General features: G+C 43.4%; 1 protein-coding gene across 1 annotated transcript in view; it reads left to right on the forward strand.

The window, feature by feature from the left end:
- The first annotated feature begins 9800 nt into the window (after nucleotides 1-9800).
- The window catches only part of ZNF407 (zinc finger protein 407), a 350474-nt gene continuing 341198 nt past the window's right edge, over nucleotides 9801-19076 (forward strand). Inside the window, exon 1 of the mRNA XM_041122972.1 lies at nucleotides 9801-9935. The gene's annotated coding sequence lies outside the window, so the exon portion shown is untranslated. The remainder of the gene's footprint in view (nucleotides 9936-19076) is intronic.

A 19076-nucleotide genomic window follows, 5' to 3' on the forward strand; every position in this document is an offset into this window, starting at 1 on the left:
TGGCCAATTTACGTGCAAAACTAGAAATGCTACAATATGTTTATTAGCACAGTTTACACAAAGTCGCAGAAAAGGGACACCAAAAAGGTGACTTTTCAGTGTAAATTGGACTGGTTCTAGACTAATTTTTACACTGTGATACACGTCTATTGATAATTTGCATTTACTTCAGGGCACCCCTTCACAGTGAAACCTAAGTACTGTTTGTTTCACATATCACGTTCTGTATAATCAAGTAAGAGGATGCTTTGCTGATTAAACCCACCCAGGTAGCACGAAAACAACTTTGTGGGCATGTCCAACAGCAGGATTTATACCTTTGAGAGCTTGATTCAGATATCAAGACTTGGATGCCTAATGCCACTGGGGACGTCCTATGGTACCTGAGAAAAATGCCTCAAAGATGACAGACACAACTCAAGCCCTGTGTGAACGCTGCCAGTGGAGTGGCAGCCGGCCAGACGCAGCACCCCAGGGCACCTCTGAGAGCACTAGGTGCCTATACATAGCAGGTCAAGGTCTGCCGGTCTCCCTGGTACGTCGTCCCAAGTCTTCCCTCCTGTAAGCTGTACATCGACGTTGTAGGGAATCAAATGCGCAAGGGTGGGATCGTATTTTCCTACTGATTATTAGTGTGAAAGAAGAAACTGGACCGTTTTAATTTCCATTTAAAATCAGTGGGCTTAAGTGTGAAAGTTGCTTTTTTATGTTAGATAAATACTGTTTTTAATCCTTAAGCAATGTCTCAAAAGAGAAGGTTAAAAAATGTGACAGTCAACTAAAATCATGGAGAATGAGTAAAATAATAAAGTGATGACAATAGAAGCTGAAGGTGTAGAGAGATGACCAGCCTCCTGAGACTAAGAACTAATCAGGTCACCATCTGCTTAGCCCATGAAAATGGAAGATTAGGCTTACTCACATAGTTACGGTTTTCCTTTCCAGTAACATCACTCCCAGGAAGGTTGACTGATTCCTGCTAGTCATTCGTCTCAGAATACGGCATTTAGCTTGTTTGACAAAATGTTATAAAATGCCTTTCTAGTTAAGGATATCCACAGTCCGTGTTTGGACAGGGAAGATTGTGCAACTGTGCTTTTACCGGTGACACAGGAGCCCGCGCTGCAGTGGCCGGTGCCAGCGAGGAGCCACGGTCCCCTTGCTCCTGCTGGAAAATTCCACCTGCAAGTAATGCGTAAAGTTAAAATAGCAATGCATGAAAAAAGCCCTGAACAAAGTCTTCTCATTTCATGGATCCCCTTTGGTCTCCCTGACTCATCTCCATGTTGCTCATCACTAGGGTGTGAGGGGTGCCTGTGCGTGCAAAACTCACGTATGGGTAAGTGTATGTAAGTGCACACCCTTGTTCTCGCCTGCCTCCAGAGTCTGTCCCCTCTGCTAACCAAAATGCTCACTGCCAGCTATTTTCCACCATGGGATTTTCTAAGATCCTAAAAATCATTTGTCATTTCTCACCCCTTCTCCTTTTCACTTGCTTTCTCAAATATATCTGTTTTTAGAAGACTCCTTCTCTAGAAAGATGCTGACTCTGGAATTGGTCAGAACTGCAGACATTACCATAGTTTTGGTGCAAGTTACTCTTACAGGGGAAAAAGTGTGGTACTTCGCCAATACTTATTGGCCCAAGGTCAAGCTTAATCGATTTTCAAATGTATACCTTCTATCACAGAATCACAGAGTATCTAGAGTTGGAAGGGACCCATAAGGATCATTGAGTCCAACTGCATATGTGTCCATATATGTCTGTATTTTGAGCTGCAGACACATCATATCCTTTAAGAGGTAAATCATTATATAAATATTTAAAGCATAATTATATGAATAGAAAAATATGAACAGTTCCTTGTTAATAGAGTGTATTTTTGTCTACTTAGTTAGCTCTACTGCCAAATATTTCAGCGATCTTCTCACTTGCATTCTTCGGCAACATGTATGAAGAACACCTTCTCATTACAGGTCATTTTGACAAACAGGTACGTAGTAAATGCTGTTCCTGCCATACTGCTACATTACATAAAAATAGAGCAGGAAATTCAAACTGACCTGCTAACAATGCAAGCACGGTGGTATACAATTTTGCAAGCTCTTTGCTGATTTTTTTCAACTGAGGTAGTATGAGTTTGAAACAGGTGTGAATCTTCTTTCTCAAGTCACTTAGAAGTCATTTGGATATCTCCACTACTTTCTAAGGAGATAAGTGAAAGAGCCACTGACTGTTGTAATGGGGCTTTCCAGCCCTGCCTGAGGATCAGCAGTTCCTGCAAAGCTTTTCAGCTAATTCTGCAACCCACACGGAGTGAATTGTTTGAGTCGGAGGACGATGGAGGTGGTTCCTAGTTACTATATCTACTCTCAGAGTTATAAAAATTGCAAATACTATCTGAAAGCATGCTTGTGTTTTGCTGTATAATTCCTCCCAGGTTCTTTGTGTGAAACTTGCCATGTTCACTTACTCCTCAAGGCAGGAACGACAGCTGTGTTTCTTTGTGGACTTAAATTAAATAGATGCGTAAAAGTGCTTGCAAAAACATAACTAGGCATTGAATTTGGATTCTATTTGCTAAGAAACTTTATGCTTGCGAGGGGAAAAAAACCCAACAAAACCTTGCTTAAGCTTCAAAGTACACACTGCACAAGGTGCATCCTGACAGCAAAGAAAAATGGTCATGTTCCTCACCTGATGAGCGTTTGAGAACTTCAGTGTATAACTAGGAAATTCTTCCCATAAAGCTGACAGTTTACACACGTTCTTACTTCAGCAGATGTAGCTCTCACAGGACTTGGATATATGTGCCAGGTGGATAAGATGCTGACTTAGTGAAGACTAAAAATAAGGATTAAATCTGTATTTCATGTAGCGTGACTTTCTTTGCAAGTTCTTATCTCATCTGATACTGCATTAAATCTTAAAGTTAATGTATTGATGCATAATGTACCAGACTTGATGTTTATGTTTGAGATATTTGTCTTTCACAAACTTGCTTTGTGGGTTTGTGAGAGATTAATTATACAGTGGCAGAGCTGTAAATACTGGCAAGCTGGACATCTTCACACATAACAGATAATACAGGGTAATAAATTAATCTCTTTCATTTTACTGCAATTAATTACCTTTTTATTAAAAAACCCCACAGTACGACAACAACAAATCCTTGGAGCCTTGGCATTGTCAGCCTCCAGACAGACTTCTATATAGCTGTAGTTAAAAGAAACCAGACGTTGTGTATGCATGCGTGAATAATACTGATGTTGTTACCTGTGTCAAAATCATTTTGGCGATCTCTCACTGTGAAATAACATGAAGTGCCAGACAATTGCATGTTCCCCGTCCTTTAGATGCAGTTACAATTTTTTTTTTTATTATTACTTTTTTAAAATCTGTAAGAATAATTCAATCATGCTAGCCATGTCTTTTTATTTGTGGAGCCTGTGATGGAAAAGGACTTCACTGCAAGGTTCAAGCAAATGACTTAACCTCCAGGTAAGGGCTCTCATTGCCAGGGACGCTACCTCAACCTGCGTCCCGATCAAGGGTGGGAAGGGTTTCCTTCACAAGCCAACTGTATAGTTGGAGAAGTGACTCCCCCATTTCCAACCTGAATCTTAAGAGTTTTTATCCCCTGACTTGTGGAATGGTGTGTATGACTGTGTCTGAGTGGATTATGATACATGCCTAAATGGATTATGTATATCTGAGTGGAGTTTCCTCTTATCTTTCCTTTGTTGATCTGTGATTGTTTAAATATATAAGGTTGTCATTTGAAACTGAAGCTGAAACCCTCCAGGTTTTTTGGTTTTTTTTACCTTGCTTCCTCAGGCAACTGAATAGTGGTTGGATTGAGACTCAGGGCATACTATTTGTTATGGGATTTCAAGGCTCAGTTCAGGTTTTGGTTCTTTGAATGGCACAGCCGCTGCCCTGTTTAGTTTAGGGTTTATCAGACAACCCAGGGCTGAGCTGTCTACACAGCTCCCCGTGAGTTGTCTCTGCAGAGAGACAGGGCCTCAAGGCAACCCAAGGCTGGGTCACTTTTGTAACCCCCCATGAGTCGCCTGTGTGCACTAGACACAGTGAAACTCGTTTATGAGCCATGAGCTGGACAATCCACACAGAGCCAAAGGGGATTTTTTTTTTTTTTTTTTTAAACTTAGAATTGAAACTGTAGTCTCTGTAATAGAAACTGGAAAATATTCAACATGACACACTCCTGACATGCAGTCTTCTGGTGTGAAGAAACAAGTGGTGGCAGAGCCCTCATATGAATTTAATGTAAGTTTGTATCACTCTTTTTCTACACTTAGAAATTCAAGAGTTAGTACTGCTTTACTCATCTCCTGTGCATTATTGCCTTCCTGACAAGACAGCAAATTCTGGACGCAGGGTTAACATCACTGCTTTGGCAGCAACCCTGACATTCCAGCAAGGGCTTCAAGTGATACAGTTTCATTTAATCACAGTGGAAGCACCAACAAGATCTGGCAAGTACATCCTTTCTCAAGCCATTTTTGGGGGGTTCTGGATACTGAAAGTTAATTATATAGTCCACTTTCTATGGAAAAGCAGTGGAATGAAAGAAAATACATTTTAAACAAACAAACAAACCCATGATGAAGAGATGTTGTGCTAGCTTCATTTTGGGTGAGCACATTAGCAATGACAGTCTGGTGCCTTTGCCAAGTCATCACTATAATGTGCGCACAGAATCATATGGGCCCAGGAAAAATAAATTAATCTTCACCTGCAGTTCTCTCCAGGTGGTGGTCTATCTTAAAATGGGATTTTCTGAATGGAACAGCCTGAAGACTTAAAAGACAGTGTCCAAGGGTCAAAAATCTGGTTGTCTGATTCAAGTAACCTCAGTATTTGGCAGCAAGGAAAAAAAAACCTAAGAGATCTGATTTATTGGTACACTCATATTGATGTTTGTATCTAGAAAGCCATATCCACAGAAACACAAGTGATGTCACTCGTTCGCATGTTTTGTATTGTGTATGCAAAAAATTTCAATTGTTTGTGCTTATATACAATTGCTTTAGATGACCATTTATTACTATTTGTTTTTGTGATATTGACTACTGTGGTATCGAGCAGATAGCTGGTTGACTACTCTTCTAGACTTTTACATATCATTACGTGCTCCTCTTACAGCTTCTCAGCCATACTGTAACTTGGCTTTAGAGGAACATAACTCAAGATTATTCAGTATCTGATTAAAGATCATGTCTGATGCCTCATGTGCCTCTGTGAAGACACCTCTCGGCACACATGTAGATATCCACGTCTCCCGTGCTTCTGTGTTGCAGGCTTCAAGGATCTGTTGTGCAGCCATTTGCAGGATCGGCACTTTATAAAGATAAATACACTCTAGTGGTAGCTTCTTAGGCTGTCAGTCCAAGTTTCAAAACATCACATCATAATTTTGCGAGAAAAAAAGACGACTTTGAAAAGTCCACATAAATATTGCCTTTGCTTTGCAACAGGGAAGGGTTTTTTTTAGCTACAATTAAGTCTTCAGTTATCCAAATATAAAAGCAGAAAGGATAAATGTTAAGCCTGTAGGAATTCAGCTTCACTTCTCCTAAGGCATGCGCTGTGTTCCTTGCATTTTGAAATGAGGCTGCATGATCCACCAAGGTGGAACAACTCCAGTTGTTTCATTTCTTCAAAAGTTGAATAGAAAGCCTGTAAAGGTATTGGCAATGGCAGGCCCTGATGATGCATCTCGTGGACCTAACGAAAGGATTTGCAGGCACTGCAGGCACCGTTACTGTCTTTTGTTAGAATTCATGACTCTAAGTATTAGCCTTAGGATATGGGGGGAAACTTCAAGCATTAGAATTCATGACTCTAAGTATTAGCCTTAGGATATGGGGGGAAACTTCAAGCATTATCTCGTGTTTTTTTCAAATTCTTGCAACTTCCACATGCAAACTTAAACTGCTATAAATAGTATTTTTAATTGCAAAAACCTACTTTCTTCTCTTGCAGCTGCTTAAAAACTTCCTTTTTCTAGGTTTTATGAAATTATAAGAAATTCAAACAGATCCCATCCAAGCATTCATTAAAGCCTGCGTGCATTCTTTCTCACTTTTCTCAAACATTTGCACTGCAGTTGTGATAATAGGAAAAGTTGGGAAACCACATAATTTTTATCACATTTTTGTTTGTTTGCATAAGGTTCTCCACATCACAACGGAAAAATTTAACAAAAGCTCACCGGCTGCTAGGTACCATTTTGTTTACGTGAAAAATGGGTAACTACTTGTACTTCAGACAGGTTACTTGGCACAACCGGGCTGTGAACCCACAGGGCAACGCGACGTGCATAAGAACGTGCAACCTTTAATGAAAGAGCGAGCGCGGGTGCCGCAGGCAGTGTGACATCACGGCTGGCACGTCACGGCACAAAGGCGCAGTCACGCCCTGACGCGGCCGCACCGCCTCTGCTTTCCGGAGGTGGCCATGAGGCTGCGGATCCAGGCTGAGCGGAGGCCTGCAGGCTGGCCCTCCATCCCTTTTTACACGAGGAGCCGTGGGGACTGACACGGCAGCTCGGTTCTCTCCTCAGTGTCCGCCCCACGGTGGTTTGCCACAAACCCGCAACAGCACGGGTTCACTTAGGGGAACCAGAAGGGAGCAGTGAGACCCTTTTGTTCAGTCACCAATATACACGAGGTAAGATTCCACCCAGTAATTCATGCACTGAATTAAAAAGGAAAAAAAAAAAAACCAAAAGACAGAGGAAAAACATTTAGCCCCACTTTTCAACTGGAAGAAAAGCCACTGCTTGGTACGGCTTTTCAAAGGTTAATTGTCTTTTCTATGGGGAAAAAAAAAAAATTGCATTAAAAAAGGGAAGGTATACATGTATATATATGCATAGGTAATTGACATTAAAAAAGTTCCTGGTGTTTACATCCTAATTATTCTGCTTCATGTTTTCTTATGGGTGTAATTACATTGTCAGAATAAAGATAAAGATTGATGCAGCTTTTCTTCAAAAGCTTGCTACTCTGGAAAAAAGTAACGGCAGTTAAGAAACTCTTATGGACGATACTGTCGACTGCTTGACTATCCTATAGATGCTCGGCAGTGTCCTTTGGAGGGCCTGTCAGAGACATTACCTACATGACCATTGTCAAGTCATGGGGTTATTTTTCTAAACGAATTTGATGTGCAAGAAAACCTGTAATTCAGAGTTGGCAAATATAATTATTGTGACTGCCTTCATCCCGCTAAATGACTGATGTCTGGTAGTAATAATCACAAAGCTGTGTGTGTTTCCTGTACGTGAACAAACATGGAATATTAAATAGGAAAGGTAGATAGAGTATTAAGTTACACAGCTAAGTAAGAGCTGGTACTACTCTTTAAATGAGTAATATTTCGGTGTGGAAGAAATATAGCAACAGGAGAATCATTCCTAATGTCATATTCTGTTAGAAGATAAATACACTCTATATTTACAGTCCATTTATAAACTAACCTATTGACCAATTAATGCTTTACCAATTCATCACTGACTTGTACAGTTTGCATTTTAATATATTTTAATCAGTATAAATATTTCAGAACAAAGAACAAGCATTTAAATTTTCAGCATGACTTTAAAATTATGTACATAATACCTAAACCAGATCATTAAATGTAGGTATGCCTGTAAACATTTAATAAATAGAGCTTAAAATTACAAAAATTAATTATTTTTGTTACAGATATAATTTTTCTTTTATTAATAGCGATTCTGCCTTAATTGTTGCTTCTACTGTACCAACGGCTCCCTCTTCAGGCTATTCCTAAAAAATGTTGCCTCTCTTCATTTTCTGTTAGAAATAGTTCAATTTACAAAACTCCAGCTCCCATGATCATGCCTCCTCCCTCAGTATGTTCCCCCTCAGTAAGCAGATGATGAAAGAACTGATGGACCAGGCATGCTGACCTGGATACTACAAATATTTAAATACAGGTGTTCCTTGAGGCACAGACCTACAAAAATTCTTAGGCATATGAAAGGAATCTGTAAACTGCAGAGAAACTGAGCTTGAGGGACATCAAAAGGTCATTTTACCTATCTTCCTATGCTGAAAAATATCAAGAACAATCAGATTGTTCTTAACTGCCAATGGTTTCTGTAGTCTCGATAACCTATTAAAGTTCTTAAATGTCCTCATAAAGGCAAATGTATATATAACTGAAGATATCTTTATGACAAATGAACGAGTCTTCCTCTGTGTAGATTTGTTATTATACAGAGGACAATTAAAATATGTACTATAACCCCTAGGTACTGGGCAGACACGGAGATATCCTTCTCTAGTCTACATTCTGTGGGATGCTTTACCTAATGATACTCAATGTTTTAAACTCTGTTCATTCATTTCAATCTTTACCAAGAGTCTGTTCATTCATCTGGGTTCTCCATTTCCACTCGATGAATGGCTCAGGCTGTAGTGACTGCTTTGTCCTCAAACCATTCTTAAGTCTTTACAACCCACTCCAGAATGGGCAATGCTGTGTCATAAGGCTAGCAGATTAGCCAGTGACTAACTGGCTAAATGAAACTGTAAGTAAGTTGTCAGGCCTAATTAGTAAGCCTGACTGTGCCTTTATATACACCGCATGACTGGAAATCAAGTCGCTGAAATCCAAGCACATTCACAATGGCGCGTTCTCTCTTCCTGACAACCCCCGTGCAACAGCCTTGAAGAATGCTAAATGCTGTTTAATGAAGATACTCCACCTACTAGTATCTACTTCTACTAGAGTAGAAGATACTACTCTACTAAAAAATACTGTGCAATCAGAACATAAATGGTAAACCTGCATTTTCAAAATCGTAAGCAGCTGTGGAAAAGAAACTGCATTCCACCAGATATCAATAGACTCTTTAGATCACACTTCTTCAATTTTGATACTATACTGATCACGCGACTTAAGAAAGGGGGATAGAACGTGTTTTGGCATTATGGCTTCCTTGTGAGCTTACAAAATATAGAATGTGTTACAAATTGCCTCCCCCCCGCCTTATTCAGCCGTTTCCCTTCTGAACTGCATCCTCTGAAAAATATTGACAGTACAGCTTGAGGTTTGTATCGCCTTCAAGTGATACCCTTCGCGAATGACTTCAAGCGTGCTGTGTCGTCTACTTCCTTCCCCCTCCTCCGAAACACCTATCCCACCGATTAGCGCCGGCTCTCCCTCCGCTGCCCAGGCCGAGCGGGGCTACTCAACACACGTTTATTGTAGGTACGCCCCTGCCCGAGCCTGTAACCGGGCAGTCCGGCCCCGGGAGCTGCCCGGGCGGAGGCCGCCCGTCCCCACGGCTCTGCCCGGCGCCAGCCAAGGTGCCGTTTTCAGCGCTTCGAACGCCGCGTCCGCCGGCTCCCGCCAGCGCCGCCTGCCTTCGGCCCCCCGGGGCCCGCAGCTCGGGCCTCACCGGCACGCACACCCTCAGCCGGGAGGGTCAGCGCCAACCCCAGGCGAGCCCTCGGGGCTACCCTACTTCCCTCAGCACCGTGGAGCCCGTCTCCCGGGCCCTCCCCGGCGAGAGAACCGGGCGGATCGGGCGGCGGCAGCAGCAGCAGGAGACGGGTGAGCCCCCGGGGCTCCCGCCGCCGCCGCCAAGCCCGGCCCGGCGGGGGGAAGATGGCGGCCGCGCGCGCCCGCCGGCCCGCCCGCCCCGCGCTCGGCCGTTGGCTCATCCCCTCTCCCCTCTCACTCGAGGCCCGCTCTGTCAGCTCCTCACCTTCTCCCTCCCCTGCCCTCTTAACTTCCTGCTCCTCTCCCTCCGCTCCCTCTCCTCTCCCGCGCCGCTCGCCCTCGCTCTGGGCGTGACGCAAAAACGGCGAAATCTACGGCGCGCCACTTGTGACCAAGATCATCACAAGCGGAGGCGGACGGCTCCCCCCGCGCGGTAAGCGTTGCCGGACGGGAGGCGGCCGCTCGGCCCCCCCCCGCTCAGCGGCGCGGGGCGGGCTGCCGCTTCGGACCCTGGCGGGGAGGCTTATGGGGCCGGGGGGGCCGCGGCCGGTCGGCGGCCGGGCCGGTGTCTCCCCTCGGGCTTTTTGGGCCTCTGTGCTACCGTCGTTTTTTTTCTGGTTTTTTTTTTGTTTTTTTTTTTTTTTTTGGTGCGGGTGGGCGGGCGGCCGGCCAGCCAGCAGCGCTCCGCCGAGCCAATCCCGTCCCTCGTTTCTTCCCCCCCTGCCCGCCGAGTGGCCGGGGCGCCGAGGGCGGGAAGAACGCCCCGCGCCCCCATTGGCTGCCTCAGCTGCCCCCCCCCCCCCCCCTCTTCCCCGGGCCGCGGCTCTTCCCTTCCGCTCTGCCGCCGCCGCCGGCGGGGGGGAGAGGAGAGAGCGGTGGGAGCGGGGAGAGACGGGCGGGGCCGCGCGCCTCGGCCGGTTGCGTTGCGGCTCCGGCTGGCGCGTGCTGCGGGGGCCCCTTCTCCTCCGCCAACCCCCCGCCCCCCCCCCCGCGCCCGCAGCCGGTCTCGCCAGCCAGGGCTGCCGCGCATGCGCGGGCCGTGTGTCCCGGCGAGGCTGTGGCGGCGGCCTGCACCGGGCGGGACAGTGAGGGGAAACGGGCGGCGGGCGCTTGGCCTCGTCACCTGGTTCCCCGCGGGGACGGTAGCGGGCAGCGGCCCTTCACGGCTGCGCGGCGGCGGCGGCGGCGAGTCGCGCCTGTGCGTGAGGGGCCGTCAGGGCGGCGTCTGCGCAGGCGCAGCGGCGTGGTTGGGGGGGGGGGGAGTTTGGGGCGGGTTGGTCAGGGTGCCGTAGCCCACCCGGGGCCGTGGCGTGGCGCGGCTTGGCCTGGCCCCGCGCAGCCAGGAAGATGTGACCTGTGGCGTGGTCCAGCTCTACCTTGGCTGCTTTTTGCTGCTCAACGACCCCCCCCCCCCCCCCCCCCCCCACTTTTTCTTACTTTCCCCTCCTTTCCCGAAGGTTGTTGTAGCTTTAGCGTGGATGAGCTTGAGAAGGTGTGCGGTTGGCAGTGAGTGGCAACGCATGTGACTGCAGGAGCTTTGTAAGGAGTTCTTACAAGTGGTAAAAAAACCAGCTGTAGCCGTTTTCCCTTTACTCTGCTGAAATCTCCGAACAGAGCAGTCCCTGAGTCACCGTTGCCTTCTGCGTTCCCGCGGTCTTGTGATTGTCAACATGGGTTTGTCGTCTCTAGGGCGTTAGTGGACTTTCAGGGGACCTGTCAGATCGCAGTGAGGAAAGCGAGCTCCCATAAATACCGTAGCAATTCTTAAATACATTTCTGAAGAGGTGTGTATCTTCAATGGAAAAGGTAGTTAAACCAAAACTAACTGTTTCAGGTGGCCTTTGAGGGACAGGTTATCATCTTGCTTAATTTGACTTGTTCCAGCAGGTTTCCTGTTGCTCCTTCAAATAATTAGTGTGGCCTGTGAACCACAATGTTCATCTTAAATGTAGCATTAGTTAAAGAGAAAGAAAAGGAAAAAGCGTTTTGTCTGTGATCCGTATGCTGTAGCTATTGGTGACCTCAGAATTTGCATAGTTACAGTTCTAGTTTTCGTGTACCCTCTTTTCTTCTTTGTGTAGTTGTCTTGATGCAGACTTGCAAGACCTTGGGTTTGTCGTGTATTCGTGTTCATCTGTATCGTGCTAAGCATGATGGTAACACCTAGGGAGTAGTAAATAATGGGAATCCAAAAGTGCAAGGGTAATAGTGGCAGGAGTGATTTGCTGATGGTGCAAAACAATAATAGACTAACGTATAATTTAAACATTGGATGTAATTCGCCGTGATTCTTACCTTAATAATCTAAAGGTGTGGCCTGCAAAGACTATAAATTTTCTTTTACCATTCCTATATCAGAACGTAAGTAATCAAGATGTTTGCATGAGGCTGGAGCTTTGGATGTTGGGATCTATATTTTTCCCAGGTCACACCACTTCATGAAAGATGAAGACAATTACAGGCTTCGGTTTGGTCTCTCTTGCAATCTCCTAGACTATTCACAGCAAGTTACATTCATCATAGAAGTAACATTACAGTCATTCCACCCTTATTTCATAAATTATTTCAGCATGGACATATAATCAGATTGTAGCTTTTATATATAAAATATGAAGCCTGGTAGTAATTGTATAATCCATACATTTTAAAAAAAAGTCAAATGCACTGATGTGACAGCATGATGATGGACTGTGACTTTTTCAGTATGTTCAAACATGTCAGTTTTATTAGCATTTTGGGAAACGTAATTCAAACGACCTGAGTTAAATCCTTTACTATCATTCCTCTGTAGGAACTATTGTGTAGTAACAGCATCAAAGATTTCTAATTTGTTTGCATGAAAGTTTTCTTTCTTAGAAACTTTTTTAAAACTTAAGCTGTGTTGTCTCCGTTTATAGAAAAACATTACTTTGAGAAAGAATGTGCGTGAAGCAGATGTCAGTCGCAATACTCTGTTAAAATCAACCTTCTGTAATGAAGAACAGCATTTTTTTGTGTTAGTGTGCACGACATTAAGAAAAATGTACCTTTGCGTAGCCTAATTGTTGTTGGGTTTTTTTTAATCTTTTGAATGTATATAGGCTTGTGGTTTTGTGCATAAGCTAAAATTTACAGATTGGCATATGAAATGTGCTTGAACTGGAATTGTTGAGCGGCTCCTACATTTGAATTTCCTATGATGGTTTAGAATTTAAATATTCCTTTTCTTGGGGAAACAAAAAGGCTGCACTGGATGGATGATCCCATCACTCAAATAAAAGCATTGTTTTAAGATACGTCTGGTCTAGTCATTCATTCAAATTAATGCCACAGTGTTACGGCACATGTTAAAATTACTATGTTCACCTTTTAGATTGCACATCCTGGAGTATAGGTTATTCTTTTGAAAGCACATCCCAAAAATGGCTCGGGTTGGGGAAGACAAGATGACGTGATTCAACAGATGTAGTGGTTGCTATTCTTTCAGTGACTTTTTTTTTTTTTTTAACGAGGGTTGCAGTGATGGGGAAAGAATAGCTGCTCCGTTGTTCACAAAACTAGCCACAAGGCATAGTGGTCGCTATTCTGTGCTTTGTATTATATTAGGAGTCAAACAGAAAAGGTACTTCCATTTTGACAGATTTAATAGTCAGCAGCCGGCGTGCTCTTGGTTATTCTTCTACCCCAGAAAGGTATTGTTTTGCGTCGGCCTTGCTAGCTCGGGGTAGCCCTGCCGCCGCTGCCGATGGTGCAGCTGCATACAGTGCCTGGCCAGCGGCAGCACAGGCGTGGAAGGAAGCGCTGCTCCCCCCAGGAAGCGACTTGGGAGTGGAATGAGCAGAACGAACGACAGCCATGCGTGTAGGAAGTGAGTAGGAATTGAGCAGTATGCTTCAGTGGTGATGCTCAGTGCTAGTAAGAGGCATAGGATTAACCGTGGGTGTCTTGGAGAGAATGAATTAGGAGTAGGGCCGCACGAGAGGTGGCGTTGCAAACCGCTTAAATGTGGCCTGGCCCGGGGTGTCAAAATGCATGTGACATCTCTCTGACAACGTCAGAGTGGTTTAATCTTTGGTTTGTCTGCCTTTGCAGCGGACATTCTTACAACATTACACAAAAGTGTATGAAAGTATAAATGAAATACACCTATACCTACTTTTCTTCTGAACTGGGTACTTTTTAAATTCTTGTCATTTCGGCCTGTGCTAAGACATAAGCTCAAAGTGTTTATTAGCCTGTGTCCTGGTTTCAGCTGGGATACAGTTAACTGTCTTCCTAGTAGCTGGTACGGTGCTGTGTTTTGAGTTCAGTATGCGAAGAATGTTGGTAACACTGATGTTTTCAGTTGTTGCTAAGTAGCGTTTAGTGTAAAGTCAAGGATTTTTCAGCTTCTCGTGCCCAGCCAGTGAGAAGGCTGGAGGGGCACAAGAAGTTGGGAGGGGGCACAGCCAGGGCAGCTGACCCAAACTGGCCAACGGGGTATTCCATACCATGGGACGTCCCATCTAGTGTATAAACTGGGGGGAGTGGGGGCGGGGGGATCGCCGCTCGGTGACTAACTGGGTGTGGGTCAGCGGGTGGTGAGCAATTGCACTGCGCATCATTTGTACATTCCAATCCTTTTATTACTGCTGTCATTTTATTAGTGTTATCATTATCATTATTAGTTTCTTCTTTTCTGTTCTACTAAACTGTTCTTATCTCAACCCACGAGTTTTACTTCTTTTCCCGATTTTCTCCCCCATCCCACTGGGTGGGGGGGGAGTGAGTGAGCGGCTGCGTGGTGCTTAGTTGCTGGCTGGGGTTAAACCACGACACCTGTATGTATAAAACCAGGGAAGAAGCAAAAAATGTAAAGACGCTGTTCTTGTAATCTCTAATTTCTCACCTGCAGAAATTCCAAAGGCATCTTTTGCTTAGCAGACAGAAGTTGTACGTTTAAAACAGGGGAACCATACCCGCCTTCCTGCTCTGCAACTCTGAATTCTGGTGATCCCGTTTCTGCCATCTGCCAGTGAAGGGTCTGTAGTTACAGAAGAGCCTATAGCCCATTCTAGGTGTTTATGTTAAATATACATGGAAGTTTTCTTACTTTACTTAATTTCAGTTCTTCAACATGTGAAGATGGAAGAAGGTTGTGTCCCAAACTTATAAAGCGGCAGCAATCTACAGCTTTAGAGGAGAAAGAAGTCTAGTTGCCTTCTTTCCTCAATGTGAAAAGGAAAATTACAGTAAGTGCTAGCCAATTCACATTGTTCTTTACAAAGAAATAACCCAAGTGCCGTTTACAAAATGGGCAGTAATGATGTTCCGAAAGTAAAATGCTTGTTTGTGTGACTCATGACTGCTTTCTAGTCCTGCATTAGCAGAGTTGTTGACTGCTGATTTTTTTGCTTTGTTTTTGCTTGTTCTACAGCAGGCTGACCTTTTTTCTGAGTAGCCTGGCCTGCTACTGAACTACTGTCTGGAACAGTATGGGTTGTGTTTAACTGGGCTAGGAGGCTATGAATGTTCTTAGTTTCCTTTAGTCCTTAGTGGTACAGGCATAAATTTTAATTGCCTCTGCCCTTCTGAGTCTAAAAATACAGGCTGTTGTATGTGTGTGTGGCATATGTAATGGCCAAGGAGGAGGCATGCAGAGTAGTTAGGGTATGCAGTATTTCACTGTCTAGGTCTGGATGTATACATCTCTATAGATGACTGTTCAGCTACAAGCATATATGTAGGTGCTTTCCTGTCTGGTATTTCTTTGTCTCATTGTAGTTAAAAAGAAAGTTTCTTGCTGTCCTTAACCCTATCTTTGGTATTTCAAAAGTCTCTCTCAAAATATAGGTACAAAGATTTAAAAAAATACACATAAATGTTAAAATTCACTGCAATTACAAGGTGTAACAAAACTCATCCAAATACTAACACTAGGTCATCATTTTATAAAGAAATCGTTGTTTTGTGTGAAACCTTTATTATGGAATCCATACAGTTACGTGGTATACAAATACTTCTGTAGGAAACATACCAGCAGGAAGTTTCAAAAGTGTGGAGGTCCTGTCAAGAATTCTAATTTACGCAGAGACAGAAACAGACTGTCCTGGTGCCATTTGGATGGCCGGGCCTTAAGAGCTCTGGTATGGCTTTATGCTTCTGTACATGTGAGATCTCTCTTAAGGCAGGTTTTCAAGCTTGGGCTTGCTCTGGAAGAGCCTGTGGCCTGCGCCTGTTTCCATTCGGTGTGTTAGTGGTCGGGTTTGTTTGCTTTTGGTCAATTCGTAGAACATGTCTGCTGTAAACATGTGCTATAAATGTATGAGATAGTCCACCCAGAGTTGGTTTTGAGACACGCCTTAGCCCGCGGAGACTCGCTTACTTTACCTGTACTGGTGATATGCAGCACGTTGTCACCACCCACTTCTGCACTCGAGGGAGAAGCGTGAACAGGGGCGAACTAGTGGTCTCGGTTCACGTGAGGAAGTATCAGACTCACTGCTCAGGTGCTGCCTGAGGGGTTTGGTGCCTCTGGAAAGCACCGCGCTGGCTCTAACGTGTGTGTGCTGCAGCCGAGCCGCACGCCTGCTGTATGCCCAGAGCTCACTGGAAGTGCCGGGTTTCCTGCTCGCGTTCTGCACCCGCGCGGGAAATCCCACGTGGCCGAAAAGCCTCAGATTTCCCGGTGCGTGGGGTGCGGGCAGTAAGCGCAAGGCTTCTGCGGAGCGTATCTTGATGTTCATGTGATAGTCGGTATACATGCCCGTTTTTCTCCCCAAGAACCATGGCATAGAAATACAGCTCTTTTGCATTTTGCAACCCCATGTGGCTTGTTAACAAGTAGAAATAAATGCCTGTTGCATGCTTGTCTTCCACTGAATGTTTAAGTGAAATCATATGTTATATTTAAGTTGGATTGTTCCAAGTACTTGGGAAAAGGATAGCAAACACGAGAAATTCAATAAAGGCAAAATGTTGCTCTCTCCTGGTTCCTTGCTGTGTAATACACCTTCTGCAGCATTGTATTGACATTGGATTTGGGACACTGGACATGCAGCAAGGACAGAAGTGATCCTTGTGTTTTGTTTTCTGTTTGATTTGTGACTTTTGTCTCCTTCACTTCCCATTTTCAATGCCAGTGAAGTAAAGGCTGTTTCTTTTCATGCTCCCTATGTGAGGCAAACCTAGATTCATTTTACTCTTTAAAGGGAAGGGGGTTCTTGCCTTATGTCATATAAATTGTTAATAGGATATACATTTCTGAAAAGTCAAAATGGAAAATTAAAAAATCTAAAAGCATCCATAAGCTGCAGCTTGTTTGTTTTAGCAGCTCCAGAATAAAGTGCAATGAAAACTAAAAATTACTAGTTTAGCATGTGTATCCTTTACTGGGTACAGCCTGATTGTTATAAGTCAGAGCTAATTTTTTTTTTTTTTGGATTGGATCCAGTGCAAGCATATCATCTAAGTTCAAAGATACAGAACATAAAAATGTTTTCTGGATGTTGTCTTCAAAATCTGCCAACTTCTTTTCTATTGTTTTGAGTTTTATTGGTACAACAATGGACTGATTTGAATTGCATTTGTTTTTTTCTCCCTGTTGTTCGCATTTTCATTTTAAATTATTTACAAGTCTGAGGCTTGAAGATGAGAGCCTAATGAATGCTTTTAAAAATAAAACCTTCTTCTTTAAGCATGTTATGCTTCATGTTTTGAATTTATAACACAAGCCTTAATGAATAGTTTCCTAGTTACTCTCATCTTAGAATTTATGAGCTGTCCTATTTACAAGTTTTACCTATACAATGGAAAGATAATTCCTGTTTACCTTAAATGAACTGTTCTTGTTAACAAGCTTAAACTGCTAATTAGGGGTAATATGGCAATAACTACTATGTCAAACCTTTTAACAATGCTAAGATGCAATATTTAGGTTTTGGGCTTTTTCCTGGTGCATTCCATGTAAGAATACAGAGTGTTGTGGTTTTTTATATCTCATACACATATCAGGTTAATAAAAAGTATTTTATGGAAAAACTGGAAGCAGGTTCACTTCTGTCCTGCATTTAGGATGATATGTTGGTGCCCGCATACTGTAATGTTGCTATAAGCCTCGTTGTTGCAAGGCTTCAGGTAGATGGCAGACATATGAAAGAACCCTGTTGACTTCATGTATATGTGTATGTGGTGTTTTGTTAATAGTTAAGTTATTCTGCTGAAAAAAATAGTAGGACTAGCAGTAGGTGCTTTGTTTTGAGTGTACATTAATGTAATTTAATCAGGAAGGAAAGAAAACCTGGGACTAGAATTTGATGTCATTTACCTGACTATAAATCGGAATATCTCCATTTAGTTTAACAGAATTTTTTCAATTTGTGTCAAAATGATCAAAATCAGAACCTGACACAAGCTTTCCATCTCATGATTTGTGCATACAAACCCAAAGAAATAAAATTGGATTTTATTCTTTTGTGTCCAAATCTTACCCCAAAAAACAGAGGTTGTTTTTTGAGCAGAGGTTTTGTAACACAGTGTTGTTACTTGTTGGTACCAGGAACTTTGCAGATGTGTTGTATGAAAAAAAATCTTTTTTTTTTTTTTTAGTTGTTTCTCATTCGACTTTGCTACAGACTTGTGAATTTGAGAGCCATTCTAAATCTAGGTAGCTTGAAAATTCTTGACAAGTATCTCTGACTTCTCTGTGTGTGCCTCTGATGATACCTGGAGAGGGTTGTATGTAGGTTTTGTTCCCTGTCTGATTTTCTTTCTGTCACCCAAGGAGTTTGCAATAGGGATGGCAACCTGAGGAAGGAAGGAGAGGAAGAGACTGAAGAGAAAGTTGACGTAGGTCTGACGTTGGAGGTGTCCCTTCTGCTGCTCTGAAGCAGACTTCTGATGAGGCGTAAGGAGCTCCTTCCCTCAAAACCCAAGAATCCTTGGGCACAAGGTTATTTGGTACATTAGACAGCTGTTCAGAGAGGACAAGTAAAACCTGACAATGCCTTTTGCTAGCTCTGTTCATGCTACTCAGTTTCTGTTTCCAGGTAAAAAACATACTGAGCTTTGTAGGTGGAGGTTGACTTGCAGGAATACCTCCTCTTTTTCTTCGTTCACATCATCATGATTTTAGACGTTGCTGGTATCAGTAAAGTGTATTTTGAGGTACAGTATTGAATAAACTTTTTCTTTTTGTCAGAGAATGGGTACGTTTGTATTTTATATGCAAAGGGTATATACCCTATCAGATTTCTGAGGAGGCGGAATACAAGCAGAGGTGGTGCATTACACCAGCTACTTACTATAGATGGAGAAGCAGGCAAGCTTTCAGGCACACCAGCCTGTCTTCAAATCTGCTACTGATACCAACATAATGAAAATACACTTGAAATGAAAACACAGTTAATCTCTGAGGTTTATACTTAAACGTTGCATGGAAGTACAGGAATATAAAGAGTGTGTCTTTTAATGGGGTCAAATAATAATTTATACGTTTGTTCTAAGTGCTCAAAGGTCATTAGACTTGTAATTAAAGAGTTTAGGGTGACACCTAATCTAACTGACAGTGCTGAGAAAACTTTGCTTGATGTCACTGTGGCCATGTTTCATTTTGATT

Source organism: Aquila chrysaetos, chromosome 4 (assembly GCF_900496995.4).
Source record: "Aquila chrysaetos chrysaetos chromosome 4, bAquChr1.4, whole genome shotgun sequence".
Lineage (NCBI taxonomy): Eukaryota > Metazoa > Chordata > Aves > Accipitriformes > Accipitridae > Aquila > Aquila chrysaetos.